This window comes from Hydra vulgaris, chromosome 05 (genome assembly GCF_038396675.1).
Source record: "Hydra vulgaris chromosome 05, alternate assembly HydraT2T_AEP".
NCBI classification, from domain to species: domain Eukaryota; kingdom Metazoa; phylum Cnidaria; class Hydrozoa; order Anthoathecata; family Hydridae; genus Hydra; species Hydra vulgaris.
In genome coordinates this window covers 35,240,001-35,256,713 of record NC_088924.1, presented here as the reverse complement: position 1 = coordinate 35,256,713, position 16,713 = coordinate 35,240,001, and the positions used below count along the sequence as shown (strand labels likewise).

Below are 16,713 nucleotides of genomic sequence, written 5' to 3'. Positions count from 1 at the left end.
CTGAAGCAACGAGCTTCGCTCGATCAACAGCTTTTAACAAACACACTGTAAGAGAGTTTTTTCAAAATCTTAAAACGGTAAGAAATTGATATAAATATAATCCTAACTGTATATATAATGTTGATGAAACTGGTTTAACAACCGTTCAAAAGCCGGTAAAGGTTTTAGCTGGTAGAGGAAGCAAACAAGTTGGAAGAATCACATCTGCAGAACGAAGAACATTGGTAACTGCATGTTGTGCCTCTAATGCTATTGGAAATTCCATTCCTCCATTATTTATTTTTCCTAGGGTAAAGTTTCATGATTACATGATTAAGGAAGGACCTCCTGGATGTGTGGGATTTGCAAATCCTTCTGGTTGGATGAACTCAGAAATTTTCATAGAATGGATTAAACATTTTGTTAAATATTCAAACTGTTCTCAGGAATCTCCAGTTTTGTTACTTCTCGACAGCCATGAAAGTCATATTTCTGTTAAAGGCTTGGAGCTTGCAATTCAACACGGAATTACAATGATAAGTTTTCCTCCCCATTGCAGCCATAAATTGCAGCCATTAGATAGAACTGTTTTTGGACCATTGAAAAGGTTTTACAATTCTGCATGTGATAATTGGATGGTTTCAAACCCAAGACCAATGACCATTTATGATATTGTTTCAATAGTTCGAGAACCGTATACAAAAGCTTTCTCACCATCTAATATACAGACAGGATTTAGAGTAGCTGGCATTGAGCCATTCAATTCTGAAATTTTCAAAGATGACGAATATTTACCATCATCAGTTACAGATAGAGCTGCTCCAGATACAGTTACTATCACTCCTGTCAACAACATGGAATCTGAAATGATACCAGCACATGTTAATCACATAGAGTCTGAAATAACTATAGTAAATATTGAAACAAGTATTTTAAACAAAGTGTCAACAAGTGTTGCTTCTATAATCTCACCTGAGGTTTTAAAACCTTACTCAAAAGCATCTGCCAGAAAAAAAAAATGTTAAAAGTCTCCACAAAAGATAAGAAAGAAACTAAGAATTACTTGCTTAGGAATAAAAAACAATGTAAACCAAAAGCTGCTTCACAACTTGACTTTCACAAATGATGAAATATTCTTAATCAAAATATTGTACTTTTAACAAGTTTTGTAAACTTAAAAGTTGTATTCTTATTTCAGTCTTTATATTTCAGTTCTTATAAATTTCAAGTTGTTGTAAAGTTTTAAACGTATATAAAGCGGGTAGCTTATAGCTGCTGTGATTTATACATTTTTTAATTAAAAATTAGACTAGTGGGTTTAACTGCTATATTTAAAAAATAATTAAAAAATTTAGATGTATTATATGTTATACAATATTACCCTTTGACTAAATTATTTACAAGATTTAGTTATAGAAGTGTTAAACGTTTAGATAATATTACGCATATAAGATCAATGTGCCTAAAGTCGGAGATCATAGTATCCCATAGTTTGGGGTAGATTGATCTTTTGAGAGGGTTGTTTAAAAGTTAAAATTATTCATGTTTATCATTTTTTTAAATCAAAATATTTATATATTCCAAAAGCCAGATAGTTCTACATGTGTTTCGTAGTTAAAAAGTTTTTACATCTCTTTCAGGTTCTGCGCAATTTTCAAAACACTGCTACGGCGATCAATGCGCCCCCATCTCCCCTACAGTTTAAAATAGGCCCCCAGTCAAATACGCTGTTTGCGCGATGGCAAAGGCCTGCAGTATAGATCGCCGCGGGTCCACGGCATTGTTGTTTTTGTTGAACTGTTCCAGAAAATATATTCTAGATAGTTAATGTTTTTTTTTGGTTTTTTTTTTTTGAAATTTTATAAAATTTTTTTGTTAATTTTTGTAGTTTTAATTTTTAATGTTATACCTTTGTTTTTTTATCTTAATTTTAAGCTTATGGATACTATATTTTTTATTTTTATTATTTTTTTTTTTTTTATTTTTTTTTTATTTTGTGTTTTATTAATTTTTGAACTTTTTTTTTTAAAGTTTTTCAATATTTTTTATTTTCTAATATAATTTTTATAGTTTTAATTTCTGAAGTATTACTTTTGTTTTTTGTGTTAGTTTTAAGTCCAGTCATTATGATTGTATGAAGAGTTATTTTGGATTTGTGTATTGCTTTTAATATAATCCCTTGATTGTCCGACGGGTATCTTATTTGCTTTGTTTCTTTTTATTTGTCTTTCGAATTTTCTGTGATCATATTCTGCTTTTTTGTATTCCTTAAATATTAATAGTTCATCTTCCGAGCATTTTGTTTTATCGAAGCTGTAGAATAAATTTAAGTTGTAAATATGCCTCTCAGTATAATCTAAGCAAAGATATTCTGAGGGAAGTTCGATTTTTTTTCTGGTTCTTCTACTTTTTCTTTTAGCGTTATGTTTGCTTCATTTACAATGTTGTCGTTGTGAGATTTAATTTTTTTTTCAATATTATTGTTGTTAAAACTTTGACTTTCTTCCATGTGAGTTTCTGTTTCTTGTGTTTGAGAATTTATTTCAGGTGGTTGTGGTGTTTGTTGTCTCGGGTGTCTTTGGTTTTGTTTTATTCAAGTTGTTGATATCGTTGTTTATAATTTGGTTTTCGAGAGAGTTTTGGCATATCACCATAGAGGCTTCCGAATCTTGTGTTTTTGAAAATTTAATTGTTGGTTCAGGTATTTCTTGCGATGTTTCTGGTTCATTTGTTTCCGTTACTTTTTTCTAGGATCTTCGGTCACTTCTATAAAATTTTATTTTGGTTTCAGGTTATCTTCTTTGCTTTGTCCGGTATAGATTATCCTGACGTTATACCCACAGAGTTTTAAAGATCTTGGTATTGGTTTATTTAATTGATTCATCATGGCAACTAGTATCTCTGTATAATAGGGTGTTTTATTTTTAGGCATTTTGCGATATACTGCTCTTGTGTGTATATGTTTTCCATATCCGAGTTGCTTAAGAGCCACACCGACTGGTAAATATTTTTTTTCGAGAGCCAAACCGATTACCGATACTGCAACTCGTTTGCATAAGTTTCTTGTAGGAATAGAATTATAAAAATGGTGGGTTACACCATTAATTACAAGACCATTTTCAAGGATCAACGATTTCGAATTGTCAGTTTTCATGACAATCACGAACAATTTGCAAGCCTTCCAGATCGTAATCTAAATTGGCGTTTTCAAGAGCGAATAAAATATTAGGCTCGGTTATTTTTTCTGTTATTTTACACAACAGGGTTCTTTTCAATGTGCTAAATTCATTAGACAAATTTGTTGCTATAGCTTGGGCATAGCTTTTATTATTATTTAAGTCTATTTTATTTTCCGATGTTTCCATATTAAGTTTAATTTATAGCGTAAACAGGGTTTGACGATTAAATATTTTCCTTCAACGCTCACATACACAATCTTCTCTACTCAAAAGTTGTTTTGAAACAACTAAATGCCCTTATAAACTAAAGTTGCCTTACAGCAACCCGATGTAGGCGAAGGGTAAATACACTCAAGTACATAAACCAATACTACTCGACGATTGCCTTACAGGCAACTTTAAAAAACCCTACAAACTAAAGCTGCCTTACAGGCAACCCGTTGTAGGAAAACGGAAAGAAAAAACACAGGGACTAAAAAGTTTCAGTATGTGTTTTTTTCCGTAGTTTATGTTTTAGATTATGTTCTAGTTTATGTTATAGTTATGTTATGTTATAGATTATGTTCTAGTTTATGTTCTAGATATTTATTTGATCTTAGATTAATTATTAGATTAATATATAACTTTTGGTATTGTGGTTTATTCTCCTCCGGCTAGTTGCCATACAGAGACCACCATACCAAGGCACGCAAAGACATGTTCAGCCCTCCAAGAAGGAGCGTCATAACCGCTTTACGGCCGAGAGTAAAGTGAGTTTTGGAAGAACGAAGTTATCTTAGAGCGAAAGATAGAAGTAGTCGTGTTAGAAAGATAGCATAGAGTAAGCGGACAGGATTGCACATGATGTTAGATTGTGCAATAGGTGGAAAATGTTTCTGGTTCATTTGTTTCCGTTACTTTTTTTCTAGGATCTTCGGTCACTTCTATAAAATTTTATTTTGGTTTCAGGTTATCTTCTCTGTTTTGTCCGGTATAGATTATCCTGACGCTATACCCACAGAGTTTTAAAGATCTTGGTATTGGTTTATTTAATTGATTCATCATGGCAACTAGTATCCCTGTATAATAGGGTGTTCCATTTTTAGGCGTTTTGCGATATACTGCTCTTGTGTATATGTTTTCCATGCTGAAATTAGGTTAACCTAATGACAGCAGTTACGTATTAATCGTAAACTAATTCTAAATTTTATTTTTTTATTACAAAATAATAAATATTTACAAATGTTTTTACTATCTCTGCATAATAAATATGCATATTACCAATAAGTTTACAAATCCTTTAACTTTATATATTTTTTCATTTATAAATATTTTTATGATACACTTTTATATTATAAGAAAGCTAAAGAAAAAAACAAGCTTTTTTACATTAAATTAACTTTAATCTATTCTAAAATATTCTTCAGTTTATATGCCAATATTTTAAAAATTAAGTCGTGTTTTTATATATATATATATACATTTTTTAATTTTTGTTTGTTTTTTGTATTTTTATTTTTTTGTGTTTTTTAATTTTAAATTTTTTTGTATTTTTATTTTTGTATTTTTTTGTGTTTTTTGTTTTGTTTTTTTGAGCCTTTGTGCGGAAAGAAATCGAGAATATGGAAAAAGGTTGATAATGAAGTTGGTAAAGATTATTTAAGTATATTTAGTAAAGAAAGATTTTATTAATTAATACTAAAAAAATTACAGGACTTTTACACAAATCATCACGTTACGAAATCTACAGAAAAAAAAAGCAAATAATAAAATATATATCATAAACTAAGGGCTGGCAGTGATTGTCTAATCATATATAAAAATATTTTTGTTGTAAAAAATTATATGTTTAAAGGACACGGGAACACTCAACTAAACATTTAGTTCTTTCTACGAGCTAGTGTGTTAGTTTGGCTCATATGTTTAGTTTCAGGTTCCCGTTCTCTATTTGACAAAAAACGTTTTTAATACAAAAAAGTTGACAGAAAATGTCCGTGGTATTTCTACGGACATGATAATTATATTTTAAAGTAATAATATTCCTGATGTTTCTGGTAATTATCCTGATCACTGCCGTTGGGTCAGTATTTAAATTGTTAAACATATGGTGACATCTGCTGTTGCATATTTCACTCATAATGGTTTGAGTGACTGTCAACAGCAGCTTCGAGGTAGGGTTTTTCTCCAATAAATTCGCAGTCTCAATCGAGAATATGTAATTTATTGGAGAAAAGTTGTTTTGGGATGTCAAGGAGTTATATACATGTTTAAAGTAATCCCATATTGTAACAGAGGGAGGACAGTAGGCAAATATGCGCAGGTTGTCCTCAATTTTTCCGCAAGTTTTACATTCGTTGTTTTTAATGATCTGTTGCCTTGTGCTTTTGGAAAGTAACAGGCCCGGTTTTAAGTGTAGGCGACGTCGGCGACAGCCGACGGCGGCACTTTTCTAGAGCGGCATTTTCTTAATTTATTTTGTGTTTTCCCAAAAAAAAAAAATTTTTTTAATTTTTTTTTTGTAACAAGAAATTATTTTATTTTTTTTTAAAATTTTCAAGTTCTTCTACGTACTCACTCCATTTTTATAATTTAAAGTTATGGATTTTGTAGATTATAACATTTCCTATTTGTCCACAAATTTTTTGCTTAGGCGGCGTTGTATTTTACGGGAACTTTAATAAATATTAATTTTTTCAAATAAATAATATAGTAATAAAAGCGTTTGTTTGTATACATGTTTTACATTTGGGATTTGGCGAAGAAGAAACAGTAAAAAAAAGTTTCTTTTTTCTTTTTCAGGGATGGATGTTAGCAAACCGCCAAATATACAAACAAACGAATTCTATGAGTTCATAAAATACGCTGACTAAGCAAATTAAAGTTCCAGAATATTCCTAAGAAACTTTTTAAAAAATTTTATTGAAGTTATCTTCGAGATATCTATTGTAAATTGTTATAAAAGTGTATTATTAAACGAACTTTAAATTTGAAAAAAAAAAAAAATTATTATACCCTTTTATAAATTATAAATATAAGGATTTGATGTGGATGATCCCGTACGCGTACGCAGAAAGAGTAGACAATTCCTATACGAAGGTCGTGATGAACCGATAGTATCACCAGAACAAAACTTCAGAGTATCTTTTTTCAATCGAATATTGGACATCGCAATTCAAGCAATAAATGAAAGATTTACGCAATTATCGGAATATAACGAGTTATTTGGGTTTCTTTACAATATCGGCAGCAAACACTTTACGGATGATGAGTTATTGAAACACAGTAAGGACTTGCAGTTAGCGCTTATGTCTGATGGCCAATCTGATATCAACGGGGTCGAACTTTGGTATGAAATTAAAGCTATTGGGAGACGACTTGATACTTCCAATAGCGATCCAAAAAGTGTATTAAAATGTATTTACACATCTAATGTTGTCGAAGTATTCGCAAACCTTTCGATAGCTCTTCGCATACTACTAACGTTACCAGTCACAGTTGCTAGCGCTGAAAGAAGCTTTTCAAAGCTGAAAATAATAAAATCCTATTTCAGATCACAAATGTGTCAAGATCGTTTAGTTGGTCTAGCTACGATTTCCATCGAGAAAGAAATTGCTGATCATTTGGACAGAAGATTTGGTTAAAGATTTCGCAGAATTAAAAGCTAGGAAAATTCACTTTTAATTACGATTTGTTTTTTATTTTTTCATGAATGGAATTTGTTTTGTTTTTTATTTTTGTATAAATTCAGTTTTTTTATTTACTTTGTTTTTGTGTAATTTTTTGTAATAAAATAAAAATACATTAAAGTTTGATTTTCAGTGTTTTTCTATTTTCCTTCAAATTGGAAATTATTGCATTTATAATTCTTGCGGCGGCAAATTTGCATCTCGCCTACACATAGAAAACTGTTAGAACCGGGCCTGGACACTAATCTTTTTTTAACCAGCAATGATCTAACAACATTATTTAGAAATATGAACACTGAGCTTATTAAAATCTCTGACTGGTTCAAATCAAACAAATTATCAATTAATATAGAAAAAACTAAATGGATGCTTTTTTACCCTAATTCAAAAAAAAAACTATTCCAAGTATTACGCCACTTATTTTTGTTGACAATATTGAAATAAAGCGAACAAAAATTACAAAATTTTTAGGCATTTATATTGATGAAAATCTTAAATGGAAACACCGCGTTAACAACCTAAATAACAAAATTGCTAGAACTATAGGAATATTATATAAATCAAGAAGTTTCTTAAATAAACATACTTTAACTCAATTATATTATTCCTTTATTCACTGCCATATTAACTACGCTAACATTGCTTGGGGTAGTGTGAACAAAAGTATACTAGAACCTCTTCATCGTCAACAGAAACACATTGCACGTCTTTTAAACTTTAAAGACCATTTTACTCATGCCAGGCCTCTCTTACTTGAAATGAATATTTTAAATATATATCAGCTAAACGTTTATAATATTTTATGTTTTATGTATAAATGTAAAACCAACGATTCCCCTTCTTCCTTTCATAACCTATACTCAATAAAAGAAAAAAACAAGTACAATCTACGAAATGATAATTCTATTCGACTGCAATTTTCGCATACAAATTTTGGTAAATCTTGTGTTTCTTTCCGAGGAGCCTTTCTTTGGAATAAAATAGTTTTGAAACATTTTGACTTTTCTCATGAATGGACTTATACCTCTTATAAAAGGAAACTTAAGAAAATCATTTTGTCTATTGATAATATACTTTTATACTTTTAATAGGAAATTTATTTGAAAATTTCTATTTTTTATTTAAATTATGTTTTTCTTCTAATATTGTTAAACACAGTTTTTTTTTATTTATTTTAAAATATGTAACACGTAAATTTGTAACGAGTTTGCAGCGGTTCTCGACGACAAGACCTTAAGGTCTTCTACGAGTCTCCGCATTCTTTTTTTTATTATTTATAGTAAAAATCCTCACTTGTAATTGTTTATATTATTATATCTTAACTTGTAATTTTATAAATATTGAAGAAATGTAAAAAAGAATTAAAAAAAAAAAAGTCGGCTAACTTTTTAGTTTGACTAAATTTAGTCGACTAAGTTTTTAATTTAATTTGCGAAAATTTGTTATTTTTGACGATCTGTTGCCTTGTGCTTTTGGCTAGCAAGGCCGCAGAAGGTAAACTGTTGTGTAAAAAACGAAAGAGGATGTTTTGAGTCGGTCAGCATGCGTGGGAGGTGAAGTTCTTTTTCCAAACTTGGGTCCACGGCATCGTCGTTTTTGTTGAACTGTTTCAAAAAAGTTCTGCTGGCACGACTGTCTTTTTGTTTTTTTGCCACTTCTTAGTAAAAATTTTTTGTTGTTTTTAGGGAGATGTTAAAAAGGGACCCGTTTTTGTCTAATATTTCTATTGTTGTTTTGTAGTACTGAGACGTTTTGTTGTCCCAGTGTTTTGGAAAATTGTTCTGCTTTAAAAAGTTCCAGCTTTGGTATTGGTTCGTAAATTTTATAAGTGAACTCGCCAACCAATACTTTGAAAAGTAGTAATAATCGTGAGCTTTGTCCTTATCGCATTCTTTCAGTTGAAAGAGTGTTTTGAGGCGAAGTGCAAGACTTTGCTCCTTCGGTGATAAAATTCCTAGACCCCCCTTTTGACGGGTAAGAAAGTGTCTCTCTCTTGACCGGATTGTAATTGGTCTTTTGCCACAGATTTTTGAAAATGGCTTTGTGCAGACGTTCTATTACCCATTCGAGAACGGGGAGCACGTTTTGACATTGCTAACGTATTTATCAATATAGTCTTTCCCCTAAGTGACAAAGTAGTCCCAGAAACTTGAGTTTTTTCTCTATTTTGTTTAGAGTTACCAGTTGAAATTGGTAGTATCGCTCAGTCTGGTGTAAAAAGTAACACCTAAAATTTTGAAACCGGTGTTGTTGTTCCACTCTATGCCGTCCAATTCCGGGTACATTTTGGGATCAAGACCCCCAAGGGTGAGACCCTTGGTTTTTGAGGCAATGATCACTGAACCACTTGCTTTTTCAAACAGTTTTACTTTTTCGTAGAAACAACGGACTGATTTTACGTCCCTGGCAAAAAAGTTCGAATCGTCAGCGTACTGCTGTATTTTAAGGGGTTTAGGTGTACCTGGTAGCGGGAAACCCTCTATTCTGCTATCTGCTCTGATCACCAAAGCATCGGCGACGAAAACGTACAGCAAGAGGGAGAGGGGATCGCCATGTCTAACTCCCCTTTCCGTAGGAAAGGAGACTGACAGGAAACCGCAATTCAGACCAGAAGCCAAAACTTCTGAATATAAGGTGTTAACAAAAGATACAAAATTTTCTCCAAGATTGAATTTTCGGAGAATCTGAAGCAGAAACGCACGATCGACTTTATCAAACGCCTTTTCTTGGTCTATTGACAAAATGAAACTAGGTAGATTTTTAAATTGCGCGTAATCTATAAGATCACGGACTAAATGTAAATTTGAGAATATTATTCTACCTGGGATTCCGCAAGTTTGATTTGGTTCTATAGTTTTCCCCATTACTTTTGCAAGTCTTAGAGCCAGCGCTTTTGTGATTATTTTGTAATCAGCGCCGATTAGGGATATGGGCCTCCAGTTTTTGCATTCGGTAAGATCTCCTTGTTTGGGAATCAGTGAAATAATAGATTTTTTCATAGAGTGGCTGGTATTTTTTTCTACGAAAAGAATTTCGTAGGCAAGTTCTTCAAAGTTTTTTCTAAAATGGGCCGAAAGGTTTTATAAAATTCAGCTGGAAGTCCGTCATAGCCCGGAGATTTTCCGTTTTCAAATTTAAAAAGGGCCTCTTTTAGTTCCGCGACGGTTAGGCGGGTGTTTAAAAAGTGATTTTCATCATCACTTAAGCGTTTAGTGATGTGTGACAAGACATAGTTTTGGCTTTCTTTGCATAAACTAGTTTTGGTGTAAATGTTTTTGTAATATGAAACTAGGGAGTTTAGTATTTCACCAGGTTCACTCGTCAATGTGCCGTCATTCTTGTGAATTTCGGTAATTGACTTGTTCCGCTGTTGAGTTTTTTCGAAATTATACAAAAATTTTGAAGGTTTTTCTCCTTCTTTAATTAGTTTTTGTTTCGTGCGAATAAACGCTCCGGGAAACTGGAGCAAGAAAAGAGCATCGCGTTTTTCTTTGATGCTATCTAAATTCGGGCTAGCGTTTTGCCGCTCCCGTAGGATTTCGTTTTCAATCCTTTTGATATTTTTTTTGTCTTTCGCACTTTCCTGTATCGATATGTGTTGTAATTCAGTTTTAATTTATTTTTTTTTTTTTTTTTTTATTACAAAATAATAAATATTTACAAATGTCTTTACTATCTCTGGATAATAAATACGCATATTTACAATAAGTTTACAAATCCTTTAACTTTATATATTTTTCCATTTATAAATATTTTTATGATACACTTTTTTTATTTAAGAAAGCAAAAGAAAAAAATAGTCTTTTTTACATTAAATTTACTTTGATCTATTCTAAAAAGTTCATCAGTTAATATAACAATATTTTAAAAACAAAGTCGTGTTTTTATATATATATACATATTTTAATTTTTGTTTGTTTTTTGTATTTTTATTTTTTTTGTATTTTTTATTTTTTTTGTATTTTTATTTTTATATTTTTTTGTGTTTTTTGTTTTGTTTTTTTGAGCCTATGTGCGGAAAGAAATCGAGGATATGGAAGAATGTTGATAATGAAGTTGGTAAAGATTATTTAAGTATATTTAGTAAAGAAAGATTTTATTAATTAATACTAAAAAAAAATTACGGGACTTTTACACAAATCATCACGTTACGAAATCAACAGAAAAAAAATGCAAAAATTAAAATATATCTAAAAAACTAAGGGCTAGCAGTGATTGTCTAATCATAAATAACAATAATTTTGTTGTAAAAAAATTATATGTTTAATGGACACGGGAACACTCAACTAAACATTTAGTTCTTTCTACGAGCCAGTGTGTTAGTTTGGCTCATATGTTTAGTTTCAGGTTCCCGTTCTCTATTTGACAAAAAACGTTTTTAATACAAAAAAGTTGACAGAAAATGTCCGTGGTATTTCTACGGACATAATAATTATATTTTAAAGTAATAATATTCCTGATGTTTCTGGTAATTATCCTGATCACTGCCGTTGGGTCAATATTTGAATTGTTAAACATATGGTGGCATCTGCTGATCCATATTTCACTCATAATGGTTTGAGTGACTGTCAATAGCAGCTGCGAGGTGGGGTTTTTCTCTGATAAATTCGCAGTCTCAATCGAGAAGATGGAATTTATTGGAGAAAAGTTGTTTTGGGATGTCAAGGAGTTATATACATGTTTAAAGTATTCCCATATTGTAACAGAAGGAGGACAGTAGGCAAAGATGTGCAGGTTGCCCTCAATTTTACCGCAAGTTTTACATTTGTTGTTTTTAACGATCTATTGCCTTGTGCTTTTGGCAAGGAAGGCAGCAGAGGGTAAGCTGTTATGGAGAAATCGAAAGAGGATGTTTTGAGCCGGTCCGTATGCGTGGGAGGTAAAATTTCTTTTCCAAATTTGGTTCCACGGCATTGTTGTTTATGGTGAAGTATTAATTGATACTTAACAATATTATTGTATGATTTGGTATTGTGGTTTATTCTCCTCCGGCTAATTGCCATACAGAGACCACCATACCAAGGCACGCAAAGACATATTCAGCCCCCCAAGAAGGAGCGTCATAACCGCTTTACGGCCGAGAGTAAAGTGAATTTTTGGAAGAACGAAGTTATCATAGCGTAAAAGATAGAAGTAGTCGTGTTAGAAAGATAGCATAGAGTAAGCGGACAGGATTGCACATGATGTTAGATTGTGCAATAGGTGGAAAACATGCTGAAATTAGGTTAACCTAATGACAGCAATCGGATCAACACAGGGACCAAAAAGTTTCAGTATGTGTTTTTTTCCGTATTATTATATTATCGTATGATTTGGTATTGTGGTTTATTCTCCTCCTGCTAATTGCCATACGGAGACCACTATACCATGGCACGCAGAGACGTGTTCAGCCCCTAGTTGAGGAGCGTCATTACCGCTCTACGACCAAGAGTAAACTGAGTTTTGGAAGAACGAAGATATGTCAGAGCAAAAGAAAGAAGTAATCGCGGTAGGAAGATAGAGTAGAGATAGCGGACAGGATTGCACATGATGTTAGATAGTGCAATGGGTGTTAATCATGCTGAAATAAGGTTAACCTATTGACAGCAATCGGATCAACACAGGGACCAAAAAAGTTTCAGTATGTGTTTTTTTCAGTATTTTTTTTTTTTTTTTTCTAACGACTAGGGTTACCTGCAGCTGATATCAGGCTCACACAGGATCCTAGAAGATAGGTTTGTTTTTTGTTTAATTGGAAAGGTAAATTTATTCCATTGCCCACTTAAAGGTTTTTAATACAGCTACAAAGCCGAAACTAAGTAGCACTTATTTAAAGATATATATATTTTTTATGATAGTTAAAGATATTTATATAGGTTTTAGTATAGTTTTATAAATTTTTGTTAGTTTTTTTGAATACATTTATAAATTTTGTATATGTGTTTTTTATTTTTTTGTTGTTTATGTTTTTTCTGAGACATTTTTTTAATACCATTCGTCTCGGTTATTTATTAGATTTTTTGGATTTTGATTTTGTTGTAGCTTAGCCTCCTCCATTGCCTTTCGCCTAGCTATTTTTTCTTCTTCGTATATTTTTCGTTTTGCTTGCTTTTGTTCTTCATACTCTTGTCTTCGTTCCATTTTTTCTTTTTCATATTCGGCTCTTCGATACCGAACGTATCTTTTAAGTTCTTCTTCGCTGCAATAATTTTTGTTGAAACCATGAAAGAAGTTTGTGTTATAACACCATATCTCGTGGTAACTCATACTTTCAAATTCTGATGGGAGTTCAACTCCTGAGACATCAATTTCTTTTCTTTCATGTCTATAATCACTATCGTGGTTTTGAATAGGTTGTTCTGTATGTATTTCTTCAGATGGTGTGTTAATTATTTGCTCCATACTTTCTTCATTACTGGTGTCTGTTATTTTTGGTTTAGGTTCAGGGTTTTCACTTATATTGGTTTCATTTATGATTGGCATTAATTTTATTTTTTTGCTACTATTCGGTTTTAATACTTTTACATTTTCTTGCCCACTTTGAGATATGTCTTCAACTCTACTTTTTGTAAAGTTTTGTGTTTCACATTTTGAAACTATTAAGCTAACGGTGGAATCGTCTATACACTTAGTTACAAATAACTCTACAGGTTGTTCTTTTATATCTATTATTGTCTTTCTAGGTATTTCTACTTCTTCCTTCTTTTCTTCGTTACCTTTCTCTTCCTGGGGTACACTTCCTGCTCCCTCCTGTCCAGTATATATCGCTCTAACATTGTACCCCATAAGTTTTATTTGTCTAGGTATTGGACGCTCTAAATTGTCCATAACGGCCACTATAATTCCAGAAAAATATGGCGTTTTGAATTTGGGAGTATGCCTGAAAACTGGCCTTGTGTGGATGTGTTTTCCATATCCCAGTTCCTCTAATGCTTTTCCTACGGGAAAAAACTTCTTCTCGAGTGGAAATCCAATCACAGACACCGCTACTCTTTTCGATATACTTCTAGTAGGTGTGGAATTATGAAAATGGTAGAGTTTACCATTTATAAAAAGACCTTTTTCTTGTAGAAAATGCTTTGCTTTGTCAGATCTCATGACAATTTCTATCATGGACCCGTTCCTAATTAATTGAAATCCCTCTAACTCCTTTTCTAACCCGACATCCTCTATAGCTGATAACACCTCGTCCTCTGTAATTCTCGTGTCTAAAGAACACAAAAGAGTGTTTTTTAAACTCGAATATCCAAATGATGTACAAGCTGTTGCTTGCGGATAGCTTTTAACATTGGCGTTATTGTCATCAACATTTAAAAGTGATGGATTTTTTAAAGCCATGGTTATAAATACACTACGTGTATTCCTAAGGTCAATATAACAGGCCAGTAGACCTTCAACACTAAAACAAAACCTAAAATCAAAGACACTTAACACCCTACAAACTAAAATTGCCGTACCGGCAACCCGTTGTAGAGGTAAGGTAAACCCTTAGTAATCACTAATGAGGCACGTAGACCTCACTAAAGGTGATCACTAGCTCAGTTTTATACCTAAGAATCAAGAACAGATACTACACTTGATCTTAGCCATTAGGCCGAGAAGCGATTTTATTATTATATTTATATATTTATATAATATTATATAATTATATAATATATTTATATATATTATTATTATATAAGCGATACTATTATATTACTGTATGATTGGTATTGTGGTTTATTCTCCTCCAGCTAATTGCCATACGGAGACCACTATACCATGGCACGCAGAGACATGTTCAGCCCCTAGTAGGGGAGCGTCATTACCGCTCTACGGCCAAGAGTAGAGTGAGTTTTGGAAGAACGAAGATATGCTAGAATGAAAGATAGAAGAAGTCGGGTTAGAAAGATAGCATAAAGAAAAGCGGACAGAAATTGCACACGATGTTAGAGGGTGCAATCGGTGGAAAACATGCTGAAATTAGGTTAACCTAATGACAGCAATATTACGTATAAATTAATTTTAATTAATACGTTACATCGTTATTTAATTAATACGTTATTACTGTATGATTGGTATGGTGGTTTATTCTCCTCCAGCTAATTGCCATACGGAGACCACTATACCATGGCACGCAGAGACATGTTCAGCCCCTAGTAGGGGAGCGTCATTACCGCTCTACGGCCAAGAGTAGAGTGAGTTTTGGAAGAACGAAGATATGTTAGAAAAAAAGATAGAAGAAGTCGGGTTAGAAAGATAGCATAAAGAAAAGCGGACAGAAATTGCACACGATGTTAGAGGGTGCAATCGGCGGAGAACATGCTGTTAATTAGGTTAACCTAATTAAAGCAAATTTTACGTATTAATTAATTTTAATTAATACGTATCATTATTCGTTTTTTTTTATTAATTATTTATTAATTATTAATTAATTATTATTAATTATTATTTATAATTATAATTATTAATATAATTATTAATTAATATTTATTAATTAATTAATATAATTAATAATATAATTAATAATTATTAATTATAATTAATTAATAATTATTAATTAATTAATACGTATCATTATTACTGTATGATTTATAATAATTATTAATATACTACTTGACCTAATTACGACCAATAATGAATTGACATTTTATTTACATTTTCACTTGTGGGTTTATTAAAACTTTATTAATGCTCATTAAAGCAGCAGTTTATTACTTTCTTTGAGGCAGTAAAACATCATCTAAAATTTAAAAATTAAAGTAAAAATTCAGAAAATTCGTTAGCGGAGGGGAGCTCACCGCCGCGACATTTTATTTGGTGAAGTAATGTGGAAACATAGATAATACATTTATAAACATATATATTATATATATATATATATATATATATATATATATATATATATATATATATATATATATATATATATATATATATATATATATATATATATATATATATATATATATATATATATATATATATATATATATATATATATATATATATATATATATATATATATATATATATAAACAGTAGTAAACATTATTTATTCGCAAAACAGCTCGACTAACTTTCCAAATTGATAATAAAAAAAACACTGTGGTTAATAAATTTGTTTTTTTACTATACGTGCATAATGTTTTAAAATATTCGATTTAAAATAAAATGAATGAGTTTATTTTAAGAAAAATATTTTGCACGCTTTTCAGTAAAATATTCAAGTAATCGAAGATAGTTTTAAATTTTAAATTGCGTTAAACTTTAAGCAAAATTTTTGACGCTTTTAAGTAAAGTAAATAAGCGTATTGCGAAAAAAGTATTTTAAAACAGATTTTACCTAAAAGCATATTGGCTCCACTGTCGGTTACGGCTGTCATTTCACAGTAATTATTAAAAGGTATTTCTGATAAAGCAGCATTAGTTTTGGAAGCTGTATTGTCCCTAGTATGCCTCTCTGGAAATACATTGCAGCCAAGCAGAAATAATTTTAATCGAGTTTGAATTAATGTAGTGTAAAGTTAAGGCTGCATGTGAATCATTGCTTCTACTTGACTATAGATCTGAGGTTAAGCCATCTGAAGCTACATTTGATTAATCGTTTTTTAATATGCTCATCACTGGTTCTTGACTATTAAAATGCAAAATTGGAAGTTTGTTTCGAGAAAAAGTTGTGGGAGACTTTATGTTTATTTCAGGTCGCAGAAATGACATAAGTCCTTTGAAAGTATCTGTTGCAATATATGCAAATAGTAGATTACCCATTCAAAGATATTTCGTCATTTCTAAATCAGCCAAAAGTTGTCTCTTGTCATTGGCATTATACTACGTGTTATGCTTATTTGAGCTGGGCACAACTTACATTGAGCAATGTCTTTGCTTGGACCGTCTTTTATGAAATATTCCCAAAAAGAACTTGCTCGAGG

At 31.4% G+C, this 16,713-nt stretch overlaps 1 pseudogene; it reads right to left on the bottom strand.

Annotated features, from left to right (window-relative positions):
• Positions 1-14,272: 14,272 nt before the first annotated feature.
• On the bottom strand, positions 14,273-14,408 carry LOC136080902 (U2 spliceosomal RNA; annotated as a pseudogene).
• Between the last annotated feature and the right edge of the window lie 2,305 nt (positions 14,409-16,713).